Raw genomic sequence first — 15,255 nt, 5'->3', positions numbered from 1 at the left:
ATTCCTTAACATCCAACCTCCGTCCTCTAATGTTTCCAGCATGCCATCGAAGCTTCTCACACAGGAGCGCACGGATGGGAGGCAGCACCATCTATTGTATCAGTTTTACAGTAATCAAATTTTTGATTCTCCATACTATTTGCTTTTCTCTCTTGCGTACGAGATCCTGTTATCTGTTGAGCATAGAGGTTGTATTGTTTTCTTACATCCTCTTCCAAATGTGTCATCCTGATCCTCCATCTCTACATACTTCAAGAGCGTCTCACACAATCTTTCCTCCCCAAGTCTTGAAATGATGACATGTAAGAGCTCCTCACACAATTGTTCCTCCCCTAATATTGAAATCATGACATGTGAGAGCTCCTCACACAATTGTTCCTCCCCTAATCTTGAAATTGTGACATTCACATAGTCTTCAAAAGCCCAATTTGGATTCTCTCTCCAACTTCACCAAGTGAACGTGAAGGATGGATAACTTGACTGTTGAAATCAAAAGATTAAGATTAGTGAAAGCATGATTGAAAACTTCGCTAGGCACTATTGGAGAAGATATGCAAGCACAATTCTTGGAGGTCATGAAAGAGATCAAATACTTTAGATTTATACCCGAATGCACAGATTGGCATAGATGGTGGAGTAGAAGTTTCAAGCTTGCCAACTGATGTCCAAAATATGTTGAAACAGATATGGTAGTACTTTCATGATATAAGAGGAGCCATGAAGTTCTGGCATGTTCAAAGCAATTGAGTGGATGTACGATCTCTTTCTCAAAGGCAATCTCCGAATCATGATGACTAACTTTCTGAATTGCAAGGATGGCAAATCCAAATTGTCATCTCAATCAATTGGAGTTGCTATGCCGATGGGGACTTCCTCAATGCTAGCAAAGACCGATGAAAGCCACCGATGCTAGCAAAGATAGCACAATGTAAAAGAATGCTCGAGGAGGGTACAAGGTGAAGGAGGTTGAAGAAAAAGACTTGCATGCATGAGAGCAAAGATGGAATATGAGTACTTCAGAAGTGGAGGTGCTGTAAGAGAACGTTCGTACCCTTAGGATGAGGCAAGAATAAATCAAGAAATAGCTTGCTAATGTAAAAGGTTAAATTGTGGTATTGGTAACCACAACAGTTAAAAAGGATGACTATCCTCTTGTGATGTGGTAGGGTAAGAAGTGCACAGTCTAGCATCTGCACATCATAGATGAGGGCATGATCTAATGGCCCGAATGTGGCCATGCTATGCATGTGTTTTTCTTTGGAGTGTTTTTGGATGCAAACTAGCTTTGCAAAGAGCCTGTTTGTGGCTACCCATGGTGTGGAAAGATCAATTATGCATGCCTACTGTGTGCAAGTTGAATTAACATGTAGATTTTGTATATGCAGATACTATATTGGATTTACAAACTTCTATAAATTTTTTGTGAAATAGAGGGTTCTGCTAGCAGTAATCATAAGCATGCATTAACAATGAAACAATGCAAGCAAGTCAACCAGGTACTTAGAGAGCAAATGCTAGAGCAAATAAATAGCTTGCAAGAGAGACAGATGGAGACCATAATAGAGAGCATTGATAGGTTGAGTAATTTAGAAAGAAGATATGACCAAATTATGCATCAACAAGCAAGGGATGACAAAAGAGAGATAGAGGATGCAATAGCAAAGTTGCATTCTTTTATAATGATAAATGAAGGTATCATTTATTCCTTTATTCCTCAAGTATTATTTTCCATGATCTTACTCAAGTCTCTTACTCATCTCATATTGTATTGATAGGTTGGGATTTTTAGGTGATTGAGGCTATAGTACATGATTTTTAGGACAAAAGCTTGGTGAAGGTACGATGCAAATATGATAGTGCATGGCTACATTTGTGTCCTCCAAGATCAGATTTGTACACGGTTCTTAGTGAGCACACAAAGTCAAACTCTCATACCAAGTCACTCATTAAAAAAAAAGGGATTTTAAAGGTAGCAGTCATAGGCTTGCGAGGGCATCCCCAAAAGGATAAGGAGCATGATCCAAAGCAAAGATCTCTTAGCAACTTTTACTCTATCTCCTAATTCGATTAGTACTAGAGATAATGAAAGTTATTTTGTAAATTTTAGTTTGTTGTGTTCGGGTTTCGGAGCCATGAGGTCAAAGTAGGTAAAAATTTTCTTAGATGATCAATGTGGTGAAAATAATTGGTTTATAGAGCATCATGTTAAGGCAACATTACAAGATGGAGGTACTGAAATTTATGTGGATGTATGCTTTTGTTACATAAGTTGCATTTGAATTTCACAAGATGAGAAACCATTTGAAGGCTTCACATGCCACCATTGCAAGGGAATAGGTAAATTTGTTGACTTTAGAATGAGATTTTATAGAGAAGAGAAGGTTTAGAATAAGATGGGACATACGGCTATTGGTTGTGGAAGAAGACTAGATTACCTTACAAAGATTGAACTTAGGAATGTGACATTTTTTGCTAAAAGGGAAAGCAAGAGATCTTTCTATGTGACTATGGTGGGCAAAGTATCGTGTTGCAATTCTTTCAGTAAGAGTCCAGACTTTAAGAGAATTCAATGTAGAGTCTCTCAATCAGATGTAAAACAATTTTGTGACAACATAATTGAAGCCCATAGGTTGGACAAATTTGAAGTTGCCTTGTGGGACTTTTTACAAGATGTTGCTACAAACATAAATAGGTCAAGTTTAGGAAGAAGATGTAGTGAGAAAACAAAGGCAATATTTGAGGTTGCAAGAATGTGGGGAGGCCCAAGGTTACATGACTTCTTGAGTTCCAATCTCAATAGACCTTCTTTATCAACAACAAAGCGAGGGCAAAGACTTGCCACCCAATTTGTACCAGGCATACATGAGTATATTTTTTATGTAATTGCTAAAATTTATAGAAAGGAGAAAGAAAAGCATGGAATCGTGTCAAAGATTCCCTTAATCTCAATGGAGGATGAAACTGCCATAAAGAAGAGGATAAGGTAATCATATCAAGCTCTTTTTTATCACAATAATTTTCTTAATCTAAAATTTACTTTTAAATTAAAAAGAAATTACAAATAAGCTTACTAAAACTAATGCTCATTACTGCTTGTAGGTGGAATCCAAAAGATGACACGCTCATGGGTTTTGATGGATATAAATCAGATAATCATGAGTGTGTGACTACATCCATGAGGCTAGAACCTTGGTCATCTGGATTTGCAGATGCATATACACAAGAATATGATTCCAAAGAAGAAGATCAATAAGCAAATCATGTGTCAAATATAGAGGAAAATGACAATGATGCCTCCATAAGTGAAATTAGACATTTGGTAGACTCTCTCCTAAATGAGAAAGAATTAGTGAACCCAATTGTTACCATTGATGGTAAGGCTCCATTCAAGTCCACATTGGGAAAATTGGCAAGGCACTTCCTGAACTACTTATCTTATGAGTAGCAGCTAGCTGCCACATGAAATTGTAAAGCACATATTTTTGGATGGATTGAACCAAGTTATCTAAAAGCTCCATCGGTTGAGTTCTCTTATATGATAGTAGCCATCTCTTTTTCTCCAATTCTTCAACATTAACATGTTCAAATCTCCTCCATTTTAGAGAAGCAGGGTTGTCTTCCCTCATTTTATTTGGTTAGACATCATATTGCCTCTTCTTTATATTACAGTCCATGCATGTGCCACAAATGCATGCAATACAAAGCCACTCAGAGTCTCCCTTTGGACCAGACTATTGGCTCCCACAAAGACCCTAAGCTACAAAACTTGGTCTCCCTTACAACACATGATGAAGATCAGCATGGCCTACATACTGCACATTCATCTACAAGACATGGGCATCTATCTCCATGGAGAAATGCTCCAACATGATTAGATCTCAAGTCATTCAAAGCTTGTTAATTTAGATCAAAGTCTATATGTCTTTTACAACAACATACATTCTTGTCTTTGATTTTCCTAACGTACCAGGGCTTACAATGCTCAAATCTCCTTTTGCCAAATTGAAAGGTCAGGGTTCTGATCCATAAGCTTCAGATACAACTCCATCTACTTACAAAACATGTGGGAAATAAAATTTCATTGGAAAAAAAAAATCTAAACAAGCTACTAGAAAGCAAAACAATTTTACTACTAGAAAATAAAACAATTTCTATCAATGGTCTAGTTTAGGCCAAACACATAACTGGTGTACCAGCTCAGTGTTCTGACTATGGAGATGGTTTAGGAAAATGACCCTACTAATTAAACTAGTCTAGCTACTAGAAGGAAAAACAATTAAACTAAGCAAAAATCACATTAACTAGCTGAATTATATGTTATTGTTCCAGCCATTGGGCTGGTTTGGACTATCATAGCCCAAGCATGACCTAAACTAGCCTAGAAATTAAACTAAACTAATTCAACTACTAGTAAATAGATTACCTTGTGTTTTGGTGGTCGATCCACAAGGTTCCAATTGTTGTTCTTCATTATGGAGCCATACTCTGACTGTATAGCATCCATCCACCTATCATCACCCTATGCCTCTTCAAGACACTTGGGTTCTTCAGCACGGATCACCTCTGTCATCAAAGCGTAGTTGACCAAGTGATCCTGCGCCTTTCTTTGCTCCTCTAATCTCTTAGACCAGTGGTGTTCGGATGATTCCTCCTCAATGGTTGGAGGTTCTCTACCATCCAAAATCTGCTTTACCCACTTTGGGAATGGCCATTGCCGTTGTGGTTTTGCAGGCTCTTCTTCCTCTTCTTTATCTTGAATCCTCCTAGGCACCATTAGGGGAGATCGGTCTACTGTTGGTGGTTGTACTGGATGGATATCCTGGTCCTAGTTGTCTGGGAAGGGAGCATCCTCCTCTAATTGATGCGGCTATTCTGAGAAGACCACATCGTGACTTACTATTACCTTCTTGGTAACAGGATTATAGAGACGGTAACCCTTCACCTCTTCACTATAGCCCAAGAAAATACACTTCCGGCTCTTCGGTTCCCATTTGGTCCTGTTAGCATCAGGGACATGCACAAAATAGTAGCATCCAAAAACTCTGAAATATGCAGCTGAAGGTTTCTTACCAGAAAAGGCCTGCAGTGGAGTCATCCCATTCACAACCTTCGTGTAGCTACGATTCAGAATGTAAATTGCCATGTTATATGCTTCAGCCTAGACAGTCTTTGGAAAATCTTTCCCTTTCATTATACTCCTGCCCATTTTGCAGATGATGCCCATCTTGCGCTCTGCTACTCCATTTTAATATGATGTATGTGGCAGGGGTTTCTGCCTCTTGATCCCGTGACTTTTGCAGTAACTTTTAAATTCACTTGATATGAACTCACCACCTCTATCTGATGTCAACTTCTTCACCTTCCTCCCCATTCCTTTCTCGACCATTACATGCCATTCTTTGAACTTTCTAAAAGCCTCATCTTTAGTCTTCAGAAAGTATATCCATATCCTTCTACTGTAGTCGTTGATCAGCGTCATGAAGCAGTAGGAACTACCCAAAGCTTCCATCTCCATCTTTCCGCAGAGGTCCGTGTGAACTAGAGGAGCCTTTCCTCTTGAGGAAAGGGCTACCGATGTTGCTTGCCCATCATGCAAGCTTCACATACATCGGGTAGATCTGTAATTTCTAGTAGTTCTGCAATCATTCCACTTTTATGCATCTCCTTTAAAGAACTAAGGTTTAGATGACCAAACCTCTCATGCCATAGCTTAGTGTTGCTCACATCGGCTCGAGCACTTAAAGTTGAGAGTTCGTAGATGTTGTTGTGCCGTGTATCTTTACCAATGACCTTCCCTTGAAGATCCAAAATCTATGCGCCATTCTTATCGAAGTGAACTTTGAGGTCCCAATCCGTGATCGCAAAAATGGACAACAAATTCCTCTTGATATTTGGCACATAAAGAACATCGGACAACTGTTTTACAACTCCATCTGGCTTGAGAGCAATCATTTGTTGGACATTTTGCATCATTGCTGACTGCTACCAGGATGTCATTCCCTACTGGATGTACAAAGGTATACCAATCCTTACAACTGGTCATGTGGCATGATGCACCACTGTCAATAATCTAAGGTTCATCCACAGGTACATGAATTACCTTCATGCAAATCTCCTCAATTGCTATGAATAGCTCTATTGGTACTACCTGCGCGCTGTTGCTGGACTCTTTCTTTACTCCATTCTTCTCATCTGCAATCTTCTTATGGCACTCATTTTGCTTGTGCCCTACCTTGTTGCAATAAAAGCATTTGATCTTCTTCTTTCTCTTTTTATCATCAGAAGAAGATAGGTTACTAGAGTCCTTACCCTTACCTTTCTTTGATCCAGCCATGAAAGTTGAATCTTCTCCAATCCTCCTTTTGACACATCTCCTCCTCCAGAAGCATCGCACTAAGATCCTCAAAGTTGAGGGGCGGATTTCTGTTCTATGTATTGAGTGTCGTGACAAGACTATCATACTTTGGTGGGAGAATCCGTATGCACCTTCGTGCTAGATTCTAGCTAGTGATGGTGATGCCAATCGTAGTCATCTGATCGCATAGATTCTTCACCTTGGTGATGAACTTCTCTACCATTTCAGACTCAAACACTTTCTCGTTCACGAGTTGAGTCTCCAGATTTTGAATCCGTGTCTGATTCATGGTCTTGTATTGATTTTTCAAGACCATCCATGCCTCCTCCACTATGGTGACATGTTGAATTAATGCCATGACAGAATCACTTACACTGCATATAATAGAATACAACGCATCTACATTTCTTCTTGTCCATGTGAGAATCTGATCTGTAGTTGGTACTATCTGTTGTCCTACATTGGCTGGATCCGATCTTGCAACCGGCTTCATGTCCACCCCAATAGCAGTATCCCAAAGCTCGTATGCACTTAGGATGGTCTTCATCTTGAAATTCTAGACTAGATAGTTAGTGCTGTCCAACTTTCGGCTTTCACCGAACGGTGGGATTCGTAGTCTTGCAGGCTGGGCCATCTCTCACAATCTGCTCGCAAATAGAAACACACTACCAAATCTTCTTGCTAGAGCCCAAGCTCTGATACCACGTAAGAAAACAATACAATGTCTATGCTCAACAGATAACAAGATCTCGTATGCAAGAGAGAAAAGCAGATAGTATGGAGAATAAAAAATTTGATTACTGTAATACTGATACAATAGATGGCGCTGCCTCCCAGCTATGCGCTCCTGTGTGAGAAGCTTCGATGGCATGCTGGAAATAGTAGAGGATAGAGGCTGGATGCTAAGGAATCAAGGTTGTTGTAGCCAGTGATAATAATGGGCTTCATGGGCTTGCTCTTATATAGCCACCAGTCATAGTCGGTTAGACCCAATTGGGAGACTGACCCAGTCATCCCAAAACGACCGACTGGAGGTCGATACCGAAATAGGCCACCGACCACACGTTAGAACCGTGGCGAGAATAGAGCAACTAACTTATGGGCTTCGTTCAGCCCAGAGCCATCCGGGATGATCTGGAGCTCCAAATGGGCCTCGCAACAGTGTGCCAACTCTATCTGAAGCCATCCACCAATTAGGCCACACATGGCCCCCATCTAGTTTCCAAACCGGGACCTACCAGATAACTTAGCTACTTAAATGCCTTCTGCTCATATGGGGGGCTTACAAGTAGAGTTAGCTGGTTCCCACATAGTTACACGAGAGTGGAGCATTGATATCTAATAGAGGATCCATTGTGAGATGAGATAGAAGTTGTATAGGAAGAGTGCAATAGAGAAAGGTCAAGAGGTAATGATGAAGGGAGTTGGAAATGATGAAGGACCGATTAGACAAAATAGGGAAAGAATATTGAAGTGAATGGAATAGTAGAGGCTTAAGTAGAGTGAAGGCCACCACAGTGGTCTAGCTCATGCTACAATGGTTGTATGAGGCGGCTAAACCATAAGTCCTTTTCCACACAAAAAAATTGACATGCATGCAATTAGGTAGAGTGCATAAGTAGCCACCATGGTGGCTCCTTGTTGCTTATTTGGATGGGTGGTAGGAAAATAATTTGCGGGCAAATAATTGATTCTTCATCATTACTTGGATGTCCATATTATTTTTAGTACAGTTAATAACTAGTCACACCACGATTGCACGTGATTGTATGGGCTTACATGTGATTATTTTTGGGGAAAAACAATTCTCAATTATTTTTATTGCAGTCACTACGGTGGCATTAGATAAAATAGCATCTCATGATTCTATAATTGGATGGGCTTGCATCCCGATGATTATTTTTTGGGCAAAACAAGCAATCTAGTCCCAGTCTCACCACGGAGCCCTCACCTTTAATGAGAAGGCCAAATTTTAACATTTTTTAAGGCTTTCTCATGAAGCTTTGCATGGTAAAGAATGTCTATAAAAGACAACACTTCCTAGGTTGCCAGACATTCAATTAATTGGGGGCTCAAATCTTGTTAAATTAAAGATGGCTTAGGATGTCACCACCGGGCCTCTAGGCACCATAGTGGCTTAGATTTTGATTAATTAAGGTGGCTTATTACAATGCATCATGATTATTTCAATGACATCATGATGGCAAGATACCTATATACAAAAAATGCCCTGAACCTTATAAAAAATGACTACACCCATGCAAACATTGACCCTATATACAAAAAATGCCCTGAACCTCATAAAAAATGGCTACACCCATGCAAACATTGACCCTATCATGAAACAAAACAACATGGAACCACTTAGAATAAAAGTTTAACCAAGTGACTAGGCTCCCTTGTTGTAGGGTGAACTATGCTCTACTACAAACATGGCTATCCATACCAATATTCTTATTCATGTGATAGCTTATGGCTTAGTTTCCTAAAGACATGGAGGAGATGAATCATCATATCCCCTATTGCAAATGCTCTTTCACTGAGTCATAACGCTAAGACTTATGACTCTAGACTTATAACCATAAAATCTCTAATATCTTCACCAAAAGTTTAAGGAGATTTGGACTCTAAGTTCTTTACTAGCCTATGTGAAACTATACTCTTGATTTCCATATGTGTTAATCTTGTAAACAACTCATTTTCTTGGAAGTATTATCATGTAGCATTTTACCCTTGCCATTTTTATCATCTCTAGCACCTTGCTTCCATGCATGGAGAGTGCTAGCACATACAATAGTTTATGGGTTGTCATATGTGTACTTGCATTGTATTCCCACTAAATGTAGGAGGAGTTCAATAGTATGCACGCTTGGAGTCCATAATTTGTATCCTAGTCTTGTGAGTTATTGGAAGTTTTTTTAATAATTAATATTTTTGCCCTACATAGACACACACACACATTCACACCCCCATGGACAACTACAATGGGACAACTTCTTGTGGCCTACATCAATAGGAAATAAAGGATCTTGCTAAGGGAATCGAATGTGGGTAGCTAGCTTAAAAGGGCAAACACCCAAACCACCTGAGTTGCCACTACTTTATAGACTTCAAAGGTAACTTAAAAGTTGATTTATACGTAACTGAGCTCAATGTCTTATGACCATCCTTGTAAGGTCATATAATTTAAATGGCACCAAGTATTCTTGTCCATTGCATTTTTAAGATACTAGCATAGTGTTTTGGGGCCACTAAAGAGTGGGATCAGTCCCTTGCCAAGAAGTTAGTAAATGTTTCTCCCTTGCACATGTTTTAAAGAATGAATCTTAGATCATGCACTCTTGTTCACTTTAGCTATTCACTACACTAATGTCTACACTGTTCATGTATATCCAATTTTGTGCAATAATATGGAAATATTTATGGCACGTATACATGTGTGTGTGTTTTTTATTGATGTTAGAAAGGCTATTATAATCCTAGAAAGAACAATACCATGCTATTCAAGCAAAAGATAATTGTTGTGGTGATATTTTGTTGATATGATTTTCTGATAGTAGGTAGATGACTAACCAAACAATTAGGAAATTTAGGGGCTCACAATCATAATGCAATTTCACTTGTATTTCTTGATTGTAGCTAAGCGAGCATGCATTTCTACCCCAATGATCATCGTAAATACTTTTCAATCTTTAGAGTCTAGGATTAAAGAAATGGAATAAATCAAAACAATAGGGCCAAGTGCAAAAAGAACTTCAAAATAGTGCATCCTTATAGGTACCCCACCATTGATGGATCTCAACCATTGTCACTTTAGCTATAAACTATGGTTATAGACACAAAAGGGCAAATAGTACAAAAAAAAGAGACCCTAACAACATGAGATAAAAAATAATCTAGACGAAATTGGGTAATCATCCACAATCATCTCCAACCTTCAATCGCACTCCAAGAATTATAATCGCCACTCATGTTCAAAACAAATGCTGAGAGTATTACACCTAGAACAACAACACACGTACAACCATTGATGTAATTATTGTCATCATCAATTGTTAGTTTATATTTTTTTGTCAAAACTAAGAGATTTTGTAGGGAAGCTATAGCAAATACCTAGATTGTTTTGCACAAAAAGTAAAAAAACATTTTTAATAGTCTACATACATAACTGACATTTCCCATCTAAAATGAGTGGCAATTATAGTGTAAAATATTATATCGCTTTTAGTAAACTCAAATAAGATTACCCTTTAGCCTCGTAGCCACTCGATACACTTCCATATTTAAAAAAGGTGGTGGGGTAAGTTTACATGTATCAATACTCGAGTTTATTTTTAAAGACTGTCATTGGAATTGATGCTAAATTGCACATTTAAGAACATAAAAAATAAGTCCTAAGGCTCTTTCTCTCTCTCTCTCTCTCTCTCTCTCTCTCTCTATTCATATTTAAACATCATTTCTTGTAAAATTGCGCCAAGAATCACTACTATATCCTTGTGATAGCATGATTGGAAGAGGCTGAAGCTGTAAGAGTTATTCTAAACTTAAAAAACCATTCTTGGTTGATATAAAAAGTTTATTTATGAGATAGATGCCCAATAACGAACGAGATAGATGCCCAATTATTCTTAATTAATCTACAAAGCTTCTTTTGTTCATTTACACACATACGCACACACACACACGATGAATGGGTGCACAAAATTGTCTTACACTTATGCTCATTTTCATTAATAAGATAATGAAAGTGTTTTAGAAAAAGTCAAAAATATTACTTTATATTCCCTCATAAAAAGGGCGCTCCAGGCAACTACTCACAACACTGATTAATTGACAAGTCGGTGCTTCCGTGTAAAGCTAAATTGGTTGTTCCAATTCTTGGTGCTGGAAGGCTCATTTTCTCTGCATCTCTACTACACTTCAAAACCAGGTCATTGTCATGGCCAAAAAATTTGGAATTCACAATATCGTCTAGAGGCTTTGTATTATTGAGATTGAAGTTGTTAACTCTTTGAGTGTTTTCCTTTTCATCGCTTTCTGTTGTTTCGTAGCAGTTTTTAGTCTGAAAGCTGTCTCCTTTACATACTGGATGCGTTGAGTGAACTCGATGATCTTCTACAAAATGTTGTCTGTAAATGTTATCTTCCTGATGAACCACAGGAAATGGAGGAATGAATGGCCGTCTGGCACTGTTTTCAAAACGTTTCCATACAGTTCCTTTGAAAAATACGTGCTTCTTTATCTCTTTCGCACCGTGGACCGAGCCTAGCCTCAATTCTGGATCCTTTACAAGGAGTTTCTTGATCAAGTCGTTGAACGGAGATCGAGATGGCAGTTCAAGTTCCTTGCATAAGATGTTATAAAACGTTTCTTTTCTGTTTGTACCTTTAAAAGGTGTCCTCCCGTAGACCATCTCATACAGAAATATCCCCAATGTCCACCAATCCACAGAAAACCCATGTCCATTGCCCCATAATACCTCTGGTGCAACATACTCCTCAGTACCCACAAAGGAATTAGATCGGCAAAGAGATATATTCCCTTTTTTCTGTTTCGATCTTTTTCGCCATGCATGGAATGGGAGACGAAATTTTCGGGTACCTGGTCGCAAAGAGGCAGAATCATCAGTTTGCAAGTTTCTACCTGACGTCGATTGCTGTGAATCGTTTTCCTCTTTTCTTGGCGATGCGCTGAAGCATAAAAATATAGACCCCCATGATCTCTTATTTTGTCCCTTCTCGATTGGTTTGCTCTCAACCACCAACGAAAGATCAAAATCAGTGAGCATTATATGGCCATTTTTCTGCACTAAAATGTTCTCTGGCTTCAAATCCCTGTAGATGATTCCCCGATCATGAAGATACTCCAATGCCAATACTACTTCTGTTGCATAGAATCTGCACAACAGGAAATCAGAAACATTATTAGAACGCTGATCAGGGAACGGTCGCTTCTTAACTGTTAGAAAATAGATGAGCCTAATGGTCTCTCTCTCTCTCTCTCTCTCTCTCTCTCTCTCTCTTTGTTCTAAGTACTGTACCCAAGTTAACGATGAGAAATCAATGAGACAATTCGTAGCGAAAGGTCTCCCTAAAAATGCCGGACAAATATAGTTTAACATTCCAGGCGTTCATTTGGTTTATTGTGCGACAGGAATACCGAAAATTTGGTCCCTCTGAACCATCGCTATACCTGGTTATCGTCTCGGAGAACTTCTTGTTTGGCTGTTGTTGTCTTAGAACGTTAAGATCTCCTCCACTGCAGTAGTCAATGACAAAAAATACGTGGTTTTCGGACTGGAAGTGTGCATAGAGAGTGGGAAGGAAGGGATGGTCCAGCATAGACAGAACCCTTTTCTCAGTTGCCGCCCTCTTTTTGCCTTTACTCTGGAGCACCTCTTTGTGCATAACTTTCATGGCATACGTCTGTTTGTTACTGCAAAGAACAACCAGGAAGACTGTGCCGATGTCTCCATGACCCAAGGTCTTGATTGGCCGGAAGTCCTGCGCAGTCAAGGTTCCCAGGCGCGGCTTCGAGCAAGGTCTGTGTTGAGAAGGTATGCTCATCTCTTTGCAAGTTTCTGTGTCGATTGAAGATCCGGATGATCGACAAGAGGCATTCAAACAAATTGGGTGACCACGTATCAAAGGTGCCTACCAAAGCTTCACTTTCGTAAGACAGCGTTCGACAGTTGCGGCAGTTGGTGTCTTCGTCCACGTGGCAGGTCAACTAGCACTCGGTGTTGTCATGCCACGTGTCACACATACCGAAATCCAAAAGGGAGGAGCCGGTCTCCATGGACCGGCTGAACAAGCTCCTTGATGGATGAGTTCCGTCTGGGAAATCCAAGGTGCGTCAGAAAGTCTAACAAATCCGAGGCGCGTCGAAAACAGAGGCACTAGAGGCCCTATGCCTTCGACCTATAATAAACGGTGGTCGGCTAACAAACATTTTGGTGAAGACTGGGTTCACTCGCGTAGTCACCAAGGAATGCATAAATGCATGACCAATATAGCTCGAACTGGGAGTTCTTGGTTGTTGCGGGGTGCCCTTGGCCACGCCTGAGATGTTTTTATCGAAGCCATGCTTATATATTTATATAAAATCTTGGTGAAAGTTTATCCAGACCATTTTTTAGTTTCACAATATTGATCGGATGTAGTACACTTTTATACTTTTCATGGGCAGGCATTCTAGAGAGTAGTCTTTTCAAAATATCATGCCCATCGAATATGATTTGAATGGTCAAACGTGCCACAAACACCTTTTTTCACCACGTGTTATGCATAACTACCAAGAAATAGTACACCTGAGGAGTATTATTCGAATGCGCTCATACCCAAAGGGTATGATTCTTTGCACAATTGTGAATCAAACCTATTTTGAGGTGCATGAAAAATATCTTGCCATCGGATATGCATTGGATGGTCAAATGCACAACAAACCCCGTTTTTCACCAAGTGTTAAGCACAACTGCCAAAGAATAGTATTTGAGGTGTGTTATTCAAATGCGCTCATACCTGATGGGCACGATACTTTGCACGTGCATTAATACAACCTATTTTGAGTTGTGTACCAAATATCATGCCCATTGGCTATGCTTTGGATGGTGAAAGTCATCACAAACTGCCTTTCTCATCAAGTGTTATGCACAACCGTAAAAAAATAGAGTTTAAGGTGTGTTATTCGAACGCTCACATCTTGGATAGACATGATACTTTGCATTCATGTCAATCCAACCTATTTTTAGGTCTTTGAAAAGTATCATGCCCCCATCGAATATGCTTTGGATGGTCAAACACACCACAAACTCCATTTTTCACTAAGTGTCATGCATACCTGCAAAAAAACACGCTTTGAGGTGTGTTATTTGAATGCACACATACCCGATGGGCACTAGTTCATCAATAAAACCTATTTTGAGCTATGTGCAAATTATCATGCCCATCGTACATGCGGATAGTCAAAGTCACCACAAAATCCTGTTTTCCATCAAGTATTATGGACAACCGCCAAGAAATAGTATTTGAGGTGTGTTATTTGAACACGCACATATTCAATTGGCATGATACTATTGATACAAGTCAATCTAATATCTGTTGAGGATTTTGCAATGTATTGTGTCCATAATATATGCTTTGGATGTTGAACTCGCCACCACAAACCTCATTTTTGACTAAGTATTATGCACAACCGCCAAAAACATGCTCTCTGAGGTGTGTTATTCAAATGTGCACATACCCAATGGGCACGATAATTTGCACATGCATCAATACAACCTATTTTGATATGTATGCAAAGTATTGTGCACATCAGATATGCTCTGGATGGTCAAAGTTGCCACAAACCCCATTTTTCACCAAGTGTTATGCAGAACAGTGAAAAAGTAGTATCTGAGGTGTGTCATTCGAATGCCAGCATATATGATGGCTGCTATACTTTGCACCTTACTCCATGATGATCATATGTATGTGTTGGAGTGAAAGATGAGAGTATGAAAGGAGTTTGTATGTTTAGAGAGACTATGGGAGATGAAATGTTTATATTTAGAGAGGGGTATGTGACACTTAAAGTGTCACATCTAATATGAAATGAATGGTTGCACCCACGCCTTGCTCTTGACCCTTTTGGTGCTGGTCCCTCATCTCTTATGTCAACGATCTCAAGAAGTAGAGACAATGGTTGCAATGCATTTGCATCTCTTAACCCTATCTACGCCATGAGCCAAAGCGACCCTATCTATGTTGGCCTTGATGCACCAATGTTGCTCTTGACCCTATCGATATGCTCTCATGCCAATCGCAAAGAAGTCAAGAAAATGGCCAAGATGCATCAAGGTCAAGAGTGTTTATGCTGGCCAGAGAGATTGTGATGCATTCACATCGCTTTTGACCCTATCC

The 15,255-nt window shown here is 39.5% G+C and overlaps 1 pseudogene; it reads right to left on the bottom strand.

Annotated features, from left to right (window-relative positions):
• Positions 1-11,165: 11,165 nt before the first annotated feature.
• Positions 11,166-12,921, bottom strand: LOC147891789 (serine/threonine-protein kinase UCN pseudogene; annotated as a pseudogene).
• Between the last annotated feature and the right edge of the window lie 2,334 nt (positions 12,922-15,255).

The sequence above is a fragment of the Dipteris shenzhenensis genome, chromosome 17 (assembly GCF_047967505.1).
Source record: "Dipteris shenzhenensis isolate YYH24624 ecotype China chromosome 17, Dip_SZ_1.0, whole genome shotgun sequence".
Classification (NCBI taxonomy): Eukaryota; Viridiplantae; Streptophyta; class Polypodiopsida; order Gleicheniales; family Dipteridaceae; genus Dipteris; species Dipteris shenzhenensis.
This window is presented reverse-complemented; position numbering and strand designations above follow the sequence as displayed.